The 13323-nt window shown below is 51.3% G+C and overlaps 1 protein-coding gene across 1 annotated transcript in view; it reads left to right on the forward strand.

Annotated features, from left to right (window-relative positions):
• Positions 1–13323, forward strand: part of LOC141165509 (proprotein convertase subtilisin/kexin type 4-like) — a 707768-nt gene that overhangs the window by 127872 nt on the left and 566573 nt on the right. The gene's annotated exons all lie outside the window — the stretch shown is intronic.

Consider the following 13323-nt stretch of genomic DNA (forward strand, 5'->3'; position numbering starts at 1 on the left):
GTTGGCATCTTTTGAACTTGTTCCAGAAAATGAAGTATTTGGCTGTGTGCCCACCATGCATTTTTTAAGCTTTTCCGTGGCGGCAATTCCGCTGCAGAAAAGCTTAAATGCTTAGTAGAAGGCCTGCCATGTTCCCCAATGATAAACAGCATGTGCTGTGCACATGCTGCGGAAATTTCCGCTGCGGATTATCATTGTGGAAAAATCCACAACACTACCAATTATTTTGCATAAACGTGACGTTTTCTCCGCCACTTACTTGCATTGAATCTCTTAATATCCGCATGACTACATGTGAATATTAAGCGATTTAATGTGTGGATGGTACCTGAGTCTGGAGAAGATGAGACTCTCTCATCCAGACCCGGGTACCATGGTACCTGTAAAAAATAATAATTAAAATAAAATACATTATAGTAACCTTCTGGTGGCCCCCAGTCTTTTATCCGCTGCGTCCGGTCTCTTCTACGGCTCGCAATGGTCTAAAAGGACCTGCCATGACGTCATTTAGTCATGTTGCAATTTTTAATCTTTTTTTCAAATATTAACTTGGAGGTGTGTGTGTGTAGACCAAAAGTTTGGACACACCTTCTCATTTATAGATTTTTCTGTATTTTCATGACTATGAAAATTGCACATTCACACTGAAGGCATCAAAACTATGAATTAACCCATGTGAAATTACACTGTTCCAAATTATTATGCAAATAATATTTTCTCAGATTTTCCCAAATTGCCTATATGAATTGCAGTCATTGTAATTTTCCAGTCAAATAACCATTAGAGTACAATTGAAAGGTTTTTGTACAAACTGCCTATGATAACAGTATATTTTTAAAAAACTCAAACTGCACTCAAAATGCATGTTCCAAATTATTATGCACAGCAGAGTTTTCAACCTTTTATGCCCATAGCAGCCAGAGATGCAGATGTGTTATGTGCAGCATGAGACGGGGCATTATCATGCATGAAATGATCTCGATGGTCCAGATGGATGGAGTGGAGGATGGCTGGTTGATGGACACCCCATGCAAACATGGCTATGGCGCTAACAAGGAGGAGGTGGAGTAATGTTTTGGGCTGGAATCATGGGGAGAGAGATTGTCGGCCCTTTTAGGATCCCTGAAGGGGTAAAGATGAACTCCATAATGTATGTTGAGTTTCTCAAACAGCACTTCCTTCCATGGTTCAAGAAGAAGAACCGTACATTCCGCAGCAATTTTCATGCATGATAATGCTCTGTCTCATGCTGCACATAGCACATCTGCATCTGGGCATAAAAGGGGACAAACTTATGGTGTGGCACCCATGCTCCCCTGACCTCAACCCCATTGAGAACCTCTGGAGCATCATCAAAAGGAGTGTCTATGATGGCAGGAGGCAGTTCACATCTAAGCAACAGCTCTGGGAGGGTATTCTGTCCTCATGCAAAACAATTGAAGCAGAAACCATCCAAAACCTGACAAATTAAATGGACGAGAGAGTTCAGAAGCTCCTTTCGAACAAGCGGTCCTATGTGCAAATGTAACATCACCTTGAATAAAGTTTTGAGTTGAAAACTGTTTGATTTCAGTTTGTAATAACCTGCTAATGCTTATAATTTCAAAAATTAAAATTTTTTTGTTCTTTATTAAAATGAAAAGGTTGAAAACTGCTGTGCATAATAATTTGGAACATGCATTTTGAGTGCAGTTTGAGTTTATTTTTTTAAAAACATACTGTTATCATAGGCAGTTTGTACAAAAACCTTTCAATTGTACTCTAATAGTTATTTGACTGGAAAATTACAATGACTGCAATTCGTATAGGTAATTTGGGAAAATCTGAGAAAATATTATTTGCATAATAATTTGGAACACAGTGTATATACTTTACAAAAAAGTGTGAAACAACTGAAAATATGTCTTGTATTCTAGGTTCTGCAAAGTAGCCACCTTGTGCTTTGACTGCTTTGCACACTCTTGGCATTCTCTTGATGAGCTTCAAGAGGTAGTCACCGGAAATGGTTTTCACTTCACAGGTGTGCCCTGTCAGGTTTAATAAGTGGGATTTCTTGCCTTAAAAATTGGGTTTGAGACCATCAGTTGTGTTGTGCAGAAGTTTGGTGGAAACACAGCTGATAGTCCTACCGAATAGACTGTTAGCTGCTTTTTTCTTGTCATAATACAAATTCTAAGTAAAGAAAAACGAGTGGCCATCATTACTTTAAGAAATGAAGGTCAGTCAGTCTGAAAAATTGGGAAAACTTTGAAAGTGTCCCCAAGTGCAGTTGCAAAAAGCATCAAGCGCTACAAAGAAACTGGCTCACATGAGGACTGCCCCAGGAAAGGAAGACCAAGAGTCACCTCTGCTTCTGAGGATAAGTTTATCCGAGTCACCAGCCTCAGAAATCGCAGGTTAACAGCAGCTCAGATTAGAGACCAGGTCAATGCCACACAGAGTTCTAGCAGCAGACACATCTCTTCAACAACTGTTAAGAGGAGACTTTGTGCAGGAGGCCTTCATGGTAAAATAGCTGCTAGGAAACCACTGCTAAGGACAGGTAACAAGCAGAAGAGACTTGTTTGGGCTAAAGAACACAAGGAATGGACATTAGACCAGTGGAAATCTGCTTTGGTCTGATGAGTCCAAATTTGAGATCTTTGGTTCCAACCACCATGTCATTGTGCGACGCAGAAAAGGTGAATGGATGGACTCTACATGCCTGGTTCCCACCGTGAAGCATGGAGGAGGAGGTGTGATGGTGTGGGGGTGCTTTGCCGGTGACACTGTTGGGGATTTATTCAACATTGAAGGCATACTGAACCAGCATGGCTACCACAGCATCTAGCAGCGGCATGCTATTCCATCCGGTTTGTGCTTAGTTAGACAATCATTTATTTTTCAACAGGACAATGACCCCACCGCCAGGCTGTGTAAGGGCTATTTGACCAAGAAGGAGAGTGATGGGGTGCTATGCCAGATGACCTGGCCTCCACAGTCACCAGACCTGAACCCAATCGAGATGGTTTGGGGTGAGCTGGACCGCAGAGTGAAGGCAAAAGGGCCAACAAGTGCTAAGCATCTCTGGGAACTCCTTCAAGATTGTTGGACGACCACTTCCAGTGAATACCTCTTGAATCTCATCAAGAAAATGCCAAGAGTGTGCAAAGCAGTCATCAAAGCAAAAGGTGGCTACTTTGAAGAACCTAGAATATAAGACCTATTTAAAGTTGTTTCACACTTTTTTGTTAAGTATATAATTCCACATGCGTTAATTCATAGTTTTAATGCCATCAGTGTGAATGTACAATTTTCATAGTCATGAAAATACAGAAAAATCTTTAAATGAGGTGTGTCCAAACTTTTGGTCTGTACTGTGTCTCTCTTTCGCTCTCTCTTTCGCTCTTTCGCTCTCTCTTTCGCTCTCTTTCGCTCTCTTTCGCTCTCTTTCGCTCTCTTTCGCTCTCTTTCGCTCTTTCGCTCTCTTTCGCTCTCTTTCGCTCTCTTTCGCTCTCGCCCTAGTTCTCTCTCTCGCTCTCGCCCTAGTTCTCTCTCTCGCTCTCGCCCTAGTTCTCTCTCTCGCTCTTGCCCTAGTTCTCTCTCTCGCTCTCGCCCTAGTTCTCTCTCTCGCTCTCGCCCTAGTTCTCGCTCTCGCTCTCGCCCTAGTTCTCGCTCTCGCTCTCGCCCTAGTTCTCGCTCTCGCCCTAGTTCTCGCTCTCGCCCTAGTTCTCGCTCTCGCCCTAGTTCTCGCTCTCGCCCTAGTTCTCGCTCTCGCCCTAGTTCTCGCTCTCGCCCTAGTTCTCGCTCTCGCCCTAGTTCTCGCCCTAGTTCTCGCTCTCGCCCTAGTTCTCGCTCTCGCCCTAGTTCTCGCTCTCGCTCTCGCCCTAGTTCTCGCTCTCGCTCTCGCCCTAGTTCTCGCTCTCGCCCTAGTTCTCGCTCTCGCTCTCGCCCTAGTTCTCGCTCTCGCTCTCGCCCTAGTTCTCGCTCTCGCTCTCGCCCTAGTTCTCGCTCTCGCTCTCGCCCTAGTTCTCGCTCTCGTTCTCGCTCTAGTTCTCGCTCTCGCTCTCTCTCTCTCTCTCGCTCTAGTTCTCGCTCTCGCTCTAGTTCTCGCTCTAGTTCTCGCTCTAGTTCTCGCTCTAGTTCTCGCTCTAGTTCTCGCTCTAGTTCTCGCTCTCGCTCTCTCTCTCTCGCTCTCGCTCTAGTTCTCGCTCTCGCTCTAGTTCTCGCTCTCGCTCTAGTTCTCGCTCTCTCTCTCGCTCTAGTTCTCGCTCTCTCTCTCGCCCTAGTTCTCGCTCTCTCTCTCGCCCTAGTTCTCGCTCTCGCTCTCGCCCTAGTTCTCGCTCTCGCTCTCGCCCTAGTTCTCGCTCTCGCTCTCGCCCTAGTTCTCGCTCTAGTTCTCGCTCTAGTTCTCGCTCTCGCTCTCTCTCTCTCTCGCTCTAGTTCTCGCTCTAGTTCTCGCTCTAGTTCTCGCTCTAGTTCTCGCTCTAGTTCTCGCTCTAGTTCTCGCTCTAGTTCTCGCTCTAGTTCTCGCTCTAGTTCTCGCTCTAGTTCTCGCTCTCGCTCTCTCTCTCGTTCTCGCTCTCGCTCTAGTTCTCGCTCTCGCTCTAGTTCTCGCTCTCGCTCTAGTTCTCGCTCTCGCTCTAGTTCTCGCTCTCGCTCTAGTTCTCGCTCTCGCTCTAGTTCTCGCTCTCGCTCTAGTTCTCGCTCTCGCTCTAGTTCTCGCTCTCGCTCTAGTTCTCGCTCTCGCTCTAGTTCTCGCTCTCGCTCTAGTTCTCGCTCTCGCTCTAGTTCTCGCTCTCGCTCTAGTTCTCGCTCTAGTTCTCGCGCTCTCTCTCTCGCTCTCTCTCTCGCTCTAGTTCTCGCTCTCGCTCTAGTTCTCGCTCTCGCTCTCGCTCTAGTTCTCGCTCTCGCTCTAGTTCTCGCTCTCGCTCTAGTTCTCGCTCTCGCTCTAGTTCTCGCTCTCGCTCTAGTTCTCGCTCTCGCTCTAGTTCTCGCTCTCGCTCTCTCTCTCGCTCTAGTTCTCGCTCTCGCTCTAGTTCTCGCTCTAGTTCTCGCTCTCGCTCTAGTTCTCGCTCTCGCTCTAGTTCTCGCTCTCGCTCTAGTTCTCGCTCTCGCTCTAGTTCTCGCTCTCGCTCTAGTTCTCGCTCTCGCTCTAGTTCTCGCTCTCGCTCTAGTTCTCGCTCTCGCTCTAGTTCTCGCTCTCGCTCTAGTTCTCGCTCTCGCTCTAGTTCTCGCTCTCGCTCTAGTTCTCGCTCTCGCTCTCGCTCTCGCTCTAGTTCTCGCTCTCGCTCTAGTTCTCGCTCTCGCTCTAGTTCTCGCTCTCGCTCTCGCTCTAGTTCTCGCTCTCGCTCTAGTTCTTGCTCTCGCTCTAGTTCTTGCTCTCGCTCTAGTTCTTGCTCTCGCTCTAGTTCTTGCTCTCGCTCTAGTTCTTGCTCTCGCTCTAGTTCTTGCTCTCGCTCTAGTTCTTGCTCTCGCTCTAGTTCTTGCTCTCGCTCTAGTTCTTGCTCTCGCTCTAGTTCTTGCTCTCGCTCTAGTTCTCGCTCTCGTTCTCGCCCTAGTTCTCGCTCTCGCCCTAGTTCTCGCTCTCGCCCTAGTTCTCGCTCTCGCTCTCGCCCTAGTTCTCGCTCTCGTTCTCGCTCTAGTTCTCGCTCTCGCTCTCTCTCTCTCTAGTTCTCGCTCTAGTTCTCGCTCTAGTTCTCGCTCTAGTTCTCGCTCTAGTTCTCGCTCTCGCTCTCTCTCTCTCGCTCTAGTTCTCGCTCTCGCTCTAGTTCTCGCTCTCGCTCTAGTTCTCGCTCTCGCTCTCGCTCTAGTTCTCGCTCTCTCTCTCGCCCTAGCTCTCGCTCTAGTTCTCGCTCTCGCTCTAGTTCTCGCTCTCGCTCTAGTTCTCGCTCTCGCTCTCTCTCTCGCTCTAGTTCTCGCTCTCGCTCTAGTTCTCGCTCTAGTTCTCGCTCTCGCTCTAGTTCTCGCTCTCGCTCTAGTTCTCGCTCTCGCTCTAGTTCTCGCTCTCGCTCTAGTTCTCGCTCTCGCTCTAGTTCTCGCTCTAGTTCTCGCTCTCGCTCTAGTTCTCGCTCTCGCTCTAGTTCTCGCTCTCGCTCTAGTTCTCGCTCTCGCTCTAGTTCTCGCTCTCGCTCTAGTTCTCGCTCTCGCTCTAGTTCTCGCTCTCGCTCTAGTTCTCGCTCTCGCTCTAGTTCTCGCTCTCGCTCTAGTTCTCGCTCTAGTTCTCGCTCTCGCTCTAGTTCTCGCTCTCTCTCGCTCTAGTTCTCGCTCTCTCTCTCTCTCTCGCTCTAGTTCTCGCTCTCTCTCTCTCTCGCTCTAGTTCTCGCTCTAGTTCTCGCTCTCGCTCTAGTTCTCGCTCTAGTTCTCGCTCTCGCTCTAGTTCTCGCTCTCGCTCTAGTTCTCGCTCTCGCTCTAGTTCTCGCTCTCGCTCTAGTTCTCGCTCTCGCTCTAGTTCTCGCTCTAGTTCTCGCTCTCGCTCTAGTTCTCGCTCTCGCTCTAGTTCTCGCTCTCGCTCTAGTTCTCGCTCTCGCTCTAGTTCTCGCTCTCGCTCTAGTTCTCGCTCTAGTTCTCGCTCTCGCTCTAGTTCTCGCTCTCTCTCGCTCTAGTTCTCGCTCTCTCTCTCTCTCTCGCTCTAGTTCTCGCTCTCTCTCTCTCTCTCTCGCTCTAGTTCTCGCTCTAGTTCTCGCTCGCTCTAGTTCTCGCTCTAGTTCTCGCTCTAGTTCTCGCTCTAGTTCTCGCTCTAGTTCTCGCTCTAGTTCTCGCTCTAGCTCTCGCTCTAGCTCTCGCTCTAGCTCTCGCTCTAGCTCTCGCTCTAGTTCTCGCTCTAGTTCTCGCTCTAGTTCTCGCTCTAGTTCTCGCTCTAGTTCTCGCTCTAGTTCTCGCTCTAGTTCTCGCTCTAGTTCTCGCTCTAGCTCTCGCTCTAGCTCTCGCTCTAGCTCTCGCTCTCGCTCTAGTTCTCGCTCTCGCTCTAGTTCTCGCTCTCTCTCGCTCTAGTTCTCGCTCTCGCTCTAGTTCTCTCTCTCTCTCGCTCTAGTTCTCGCTCGCTCTAGTTCTCGCTCTAGTTCTCGCTCTAGTTCTCGCTCTAGTTCTCGCTCTAGTTCTCGCTCTAGTTCTCGCTCTAGCTCTCGCTCTAGTTCTCGCTCTAGCTCTCGCTCTAGTTCTCGCTCTAGCTCTCGCTCTAGTTCTCGCTCTCGCTCTAGCTCTCGCTCTAGCTCTCGCTCTAGTTCTCGCTCTAGTTCTCGCTCTAGTTCTCGCTCTAGTTCTCGCTCTAGTTCTCGCTCTAGTTCTCGCTCTAGTTCTCGCTCTAGTTCTCGCTCTAGTTCTCGCTCTAGCTCTCGCTCTCGCTCTAGCTCTCGCTCTCGCTCTAGTTCTCGCTCTCGCTCTAGTTCTCGCTCTAGTTCTCGCTCTCGCTCTAGTTCTCGCTCTCTCTCTCTCTCTCGCTCTAGTTCTCGCTCTCTCTCGCTCTAGTTCTCGCTGTCTCTCGCTCTAGTTCTCGCTCTCTCTCGCTCTCGCTCTCGCTCTAGTTCTCGCTCTCTCTCGCTCTCGCTCTCTCTCGCTCTAGTTCTCGCTCTCTCTCTCGCTCTAGTTCTCTCTCTCGCTCTAGTTCTCGCTCTCTCTCGCTCTAGTTCTCGCTGTCTCTCGCTCTAGTTCTCGCTCTCTCTCGCTCTCGCTCTCGCTCTAGTTCTCTCTCTCGCTCTCGCTCTCTCTCGCTCTCGCTCTCTCTCTCTCTCGCTCTCTCTCGCTCTTGCTCTAGTTCTTGCTCTCGCTCTAGTTCTTGCTCTCGCTCTAGTTCTTGCTCTCGCTCTAGTTCTTGCTCTCGCTCTAGTTCTCGCTCTAGTTCTCGCTCTAGTTCTCGCTCTAGTTCTCGCTCTCTCTCTCTCTCGCTCTAGTTCTCGCTCTCTCTCTCTCTCGCTCTAGTTCTCGCTCTAGTTCTCGCTCTCTCTCGCTCTCGCTCGCTCTAGTTCTCGCTCTCTCTCGCTCTAGTTCTCGCTCTCTCTCGCTCTCGCTCTAGTTCTCGCTCTCTCTCGCTCTCTCTCGCTCTCTCTCGCTCTCTCTCGCTCTCTCTCGCTCTCTCTCGCTCTCTCTCGCTCTCTCTCGCTCTCTCTCGCTCTCTCTCGCTCTCTCTCGCTCTCGCTCTCTCTCGCTCTCGCTCTCTCTCGCTCTCGCTCTAGTTCTTGCTCTCGCTCTAGTTCTTGCTCTCGCTCTAGTTCTTGCTCTCGCTCTAGTTCTTGCTCTCGCTCTAGTTCTAGTTCTCGCTCTCGCTCTAGTTCTTGCTCTCGCTCTCGCTCTAGTTCTCGCTCTCGCTCTAGTTCTCGCTCTCGCTCTCTCTCTCGCTCTAGTTCTCGCTCTCTCTCTCTCTCTCTCTCTCGCTCTAGTTCTCGCTCTCTCTCTCTCTCTCGCTCTAGTTCTCTCTCTCTCTCTCTCTCTCTCTCTAGTTCTCGCTCTCTCTCTCTCTCTCGCTCTAGTTCTCGCTCTCTCTCTCTCTCGCTCTAGTTCTCGCTCTCTCTCTCTCTCGCTCTAGTTCTCGCTCTAGTTCTCGCTCTCTCTCGCTCTCGCTCGCTCTAGTTCTCGCTCTCTCTCGCTCTAGTTCTCGCTCTCTCTCGCTCTCGCTCTAGTTCTCGCTCTCTCTCGCTCTCTCTCGCTCTCTCTCGCTCTCTCTCGCTCTCTCTCGCTCTCTCTCGCTCTCTCTCGCTCTCTCTCGCTCTCTCTCGCTCTCTCTCGCTCTCGCTCTCTCTCTCTCTCGCTCTCGCTCTCTCTCGCTCTCGCTCTAGTTCTTGCTCTCGCTCTAGTTCTTGCTCTCGCTCTAGTTCTTGCTCTCGCTCTCGCTCTAGTTCTCGCTCTCGCTCTAGTTCTTGCTCTCGCTCTCGCTCTAGTTCTCGCTCTCGCTCTAGTTCTCGCTCTCGCTCTCTCTCTCGCTCTAGTTCTCGCTCTCTCTCTCTCTCTCTCTCTCTCTCGCTCTAGTTCTCTCTCTCTCTCTCTCTCTCTCTCTCTAGTTCTCGCTCTCTCGCTCTCTCTCTCGCTCTAGTTCTCTCTCTCTCTCTCTCTCTCGCTCTAGTTCTCGCTCTCTCTCTCGCTCTAGTTCTCGCTCTAGTTCTCGCTCTAGTTCTCGCTCTAGTTCTCGCTCTAGTTCTCGCTCTAGTTCTCGCTCTAGTTCTCGCTCTAGTTCTCGCTCTAGTTCTCGCTCTAGTTCTCGCTCTAGTTCTCGCTCTAGTTCTCGCTCTAGTTCTCGCTCTAGCTCTCGCTCTAGCTCTCGCTCTAGCTCTCGCTCTCGCTCTAGTTCTCGCTCTCGCTCTAGTTCTCGCTCTAGTTCTCGCTCTAGTTCTCGCTCTCGCTCTAGTTCTCGCTCTCGCTCTAGTTCTCGCTCTCGCTCTAGTTCTCGCTCTCGCTCTAGTTCTCGCTCTAGTTCTCGCTCTCGCTCTAGTTCTCGCTCTCGCTCTAGTTCTCGCTCTCGCTCTAGTTCTCGCTCTCGCTCTAGTTCTCGCTCTCGCTCTAGTTCTCGCTCTCGCTCTAGTTCTCGCTCTCTCTCTCGCTCTAGTTCTCGCTCTCGCTCTAGTTCTCGCTCTCTCTCGCTCTAGTTCTCGCTGTCTCTCGCTCTAGTTCTCGCTCTCTCTCGCTCTCGCTCTCGCTCTAGTTCTCGCTCTCTCTCGCTCTCGCTCTCTCTCGCTCTCGCTCTCTCTCGCTCTCGCTCTCTCTCGCTCTTGCTCTAGTTCTTGCTCTCGCTCTAGTTCTTGCTCTCGCTCTAGTTCTTGCTCTCGCTCTAGTTCTCGCTCTCGCTCTAGTTCTCGCTCTAGTTCTCGCTCTAGTTCTCGCTCTAGTTCTCGCTCTCTCTCTCTCTCGCTCTAGTTCTCGCTCTCTCTCGCTCTAGTTCTCGCTCTAGTTCTCGCTCTCTCTCGCTCTCGCTCGCTCTAGTTCTCGCTCTCTCTCGCTCTAGTTCTCGCTCTCTCTCGCTCTCGCTCTAGTTCTCGCTCTCTCTCGCTCTCTCTCGCTCTCTCTCGCTCTCTCTCGCTCTCGCTCTCTCTCGCTCTCGCTCTCTCTCGCTCTCGCTCTCTCTCGCTCTCGCTCTAGTTCTTGCTCTCGCTCTAGTTCTTGCTCTCGCTCTAGTTCTTGCTCTCGCTCTAGTTCTTGCTCTCGCTCTCGCTCTAGTTCTCGCTCTCGCTCTAGTTCTTGCTCTCGCTCTCGCTCTAGTTCTCGCTCTCGCTCTAGTTCTCGCTCTCGCTCTCTCTCTCGCTCTAGTTCTCGCTCTCTCTCTCTCTCTCTCTCTCGCTCTAGTTCTCTCTCTCTCTCTCTCTCTCTCTCTAGTTCTCGCTCTCTCTCTCTCTCTCTCTCGCTCTAGTTCTCTCTCTCTCTCTCTCTCTCTCTCGCTCTAGTTCTCGCTCTCTCTCTCGCTCTAGTTCTCGCTCTAGTTCTCGCTCTAGTTCTCGCTCTAGTTCTCGCTCTAGTTCTCGCTCTAGTTCTCGCTCTAGTTCTCGCTCTAGTTCTCGCTCTAGTTCTCGCTCTAGCTCTCGCTCTAGCTCTCGCTCTAGCTCTCGCTCTCGCTCTAGCTCTAGTTCTCGCTCTCGCTCTAGTTCTCGCTCTAGTTCTCGCTCTCGCTCTAGTTCTCGCTCTCGCTCTAGTTCTCGCTCTCGCTCTAGTTCTCGCTCTCGCTCTAGTTCTCGCTCTAGTTCTCGCTCTCGCTCTAGTTCTCGCTCTCGCTCTAGTTCTCGCTCTCGCTCTAGTTCTCGCTCTCGCTCTAGTTCTCGCTCTCGCTCTAGTTCTCGCTCTCGCTCTAGTTCTCGCTCTCGCTCTAGTTCTCGCTCTAGTTCTCGCTCTAGTTCTCGCTCTAGTTCTCGCTCTAGTTCTCGCTCTAGTTCTCGCTCTAGTTCTCGCTCTAGTTCTCGCTCTAGTTCTCGCTCTAGTTCTCGCTCTAGTTCTCGCTCTAGCTCTCGCTCTAGCTCTCGCTCTAGCTCTCGCTCTCGCTCTAGTTCTCGCTCTCGCTCTAGTTCTCGCTCTAGTTCTCGCTCTAGTTCTCGCTCTCGCTCTAGTTCTCGCTCTCGCTCTAGTTCTCGCTCTCGCTCTAGTTCTCGCTCTCGCTCTAGTTCTCGCTCTAGTTCTCGCTCTCGCTCTAGTTCTCGCTCTCGCTCTAGTTCTCGCTCTCGCTCTAGTTCTCGCTCTCGCTCTAGTTCTCGCTCTCGCTCTAGTTCTCGCTCTCGCTCTAGTTCTCGCTCTCTCTCTCGCTCTAGTTCTCGCTCTCGCTCTAGTTCTCGCTCTCTCTCGCTCTAGTTCTCGCTGTCTCTCGCTCTAGTTCTCGCTCTCTCTCGCTCTCGCTCTCGCTCTAGTTCTCGCTCTCTCTCGCTCTCGCTCTCTCTCGCTCTCGCTCTCTCTCGCTCTCGCTCTCTCTCGCTCTTGCTCTAGTTCTTGCTCTCGCTCTAGTTCTTGCTCTCGCTCTAGTTCTTGCTCTCGCTCTAGTTCTCGCTCTCGCTCTAGTTCTCGCTCTAGTTCTCGCTCTAGTTCTCGCTCTAGTTCTCGCTCTCTCTCTCTCTCGCTCTAGTTCTCGCTCTCTCTCGCTCTAGTTCTCGCTCTAGTTCTCGCTCTCTCTCGCTCTCGCTCGCTCTAGTTCTCGCTCTCTCTCGCTCTAGTTCTCGCTCTCTCTCGCTCTCGCTCTAGTTCTCGCTCTCTCTCGCTCTCTCTCGCTCTCTCTCGCTCTCTCTCGCTCTCGCTCTCTCTCGCTCTCGCTCTCTCTCGCTCTCGCTCTCTCTCGCTCTCGCTCTAGTTCTTGCTCTCGCTCTAGTTCTTGCTCTCGCTCTAGTTCTTGCTCTCGCTCTAGTTCTTGCTCTCGCTCTCGCTCTAGTTCTCGCTCTCGCTCTAGTTCTTGCTCTCGCTCTCGCTCTAGTTCTCGCTCTCGCTCTAGTTCTCGCTCTCGCTCTCTCTCTCGCTCTAGTTCTCGCTCTCTCTCTCTCTCTCTCTCGCTCTAGTTCTCTCTCTCTCTCTCTCTCTCTCTCTAGTTCTCGCTCTCTCTCTCTCTCTCTCTCGCTCTAGTTCTCTCTCTCTCTCTCTCTCTCTCTCGCTCTAGTTCTCGCTCTCTCTCTCGCTCTAGTTCTCGCTCTAGTTCTCGCTCTAGTTCTCGCTCTAGTTCTCGCTCTAGTTCTCGCTCTAGTTCTCGCTCTAGTTCTCGCTCTAGTTCTCGCTCTAGTTCTCGCTCTAGTTCTCGCTCTAGTTCTCGCTCTAGCTCTCGCTCTAGCTCTCGCTCTAGCTCTCGCTCTCGCTCTAGCTCTAGTTCTCGCTCTCGCTCTAGTTCTCGCTCTAGTTCTCGCTCTCGCTCTAGTTCTCGCTCTCGCTCTAGTTCTCGCTCTCGCTCTAGTTCTCGCTCTAGTTCTCGCTCTCGCTCTAGTTCTCGCTCTCGCTCTAGTTCTCGCTCTCGCTCTAGTTCTCGCTCTCGCTCTAGTTCTCGCTCTCGCTCTAGTTCTCGCTCTCGCTCTAGTTCTCGCTCTCGCTCTAGTTCTCGCTCTCGCTCTAGTTCTCGCTCTCGCTCTAGTTCTCGCTCTCGCTCTAGTTCTCGCTCTCGCTCTAGTTCTCGCTCTCGCTCTAGTTCTCGCTCTCTCTCTCGCTGTAGTTCTCTCTCTCGCTCTAGTTCTCTCTCTCGCTCTAGTTCTCTCTCTCGCTCTAGTTCTCTCTCTCGCTCTAGTTCTCTCTCTCGCTCTAGTTCTCGCTCTCGCTCTAGTTCTCTCTCTCGCTCTAGTTCTCTCTCTCGCTCTAGTTCTCGCTCTCGCTCTAGTTCTCGCTCTCGCTCTAGTTCTCGCTCTCGCTCTAGTTCTCGCTCTCGCTCTAGTTCTCGCTCTCGCTCTAGTTCTCGCTCTCGCTCTAGTTCTCGCTCTCGCTCTAGTTCTCGCTCTCGCTCTCGCTCTCGCTCTAGTTCTCGCGCTCTCTCTCTCGCTCTAGTTCTCGCGCTCTCTCTCGCTCTAGTTCTCGCTCTCGCTCTCGCTCTAGTTCTCGCTCTCGCTCTAGTTCTCGCTCTAGTTCTTGCTCTAGTTCTCGCTCTAGTTCTCGCTCTAGTTCTCGCTCTCGCTCTAGTTCTCGCTCTAGTTCTCGCTCTCGCTCTCTCTCGCTCTAGTTCTCGCTCTCGCTCTCTCTCGCTCTAGTTCTCGCTCTCGCTCTCTCGCTCTAGTTCTCGCTCTCGCTCTCTCTCGCTCTAGTTCTCGCTCTCGCTCTCTCTCGCTCTAGTTCTCGCTCTCGCTCTCTCTCGCTCTAGTTCTCGCTCTCGCTCTCTCTCGCTCTAGTTCTCGCTCTCGCTCTCTCTCTAGCTCTCGCTCTAGCTCTCGCTCTCGCTCTAGTTCTCGCTCTCGCTCTAGTTCTCTCTCTAGTTCTCTC

This window comes from Phyllobates terribilis, unplaced genomic scaffold (assembly GCF_046119375.1).
Source record: "Phyllobates terribilis strain yellow unplaced genomic scaffold, ASM4611937v1 Scaffold_1__5_contigs__length_1240528914, whole genome shotgun sequence".
In the NCBI taxonomy this organism is placed as follows: Eukaryota; Metazoa; Chordata; class Amphibia; order Anura; family Dendrobatidae; genus Phyllobates; species Phyllobates terribilis.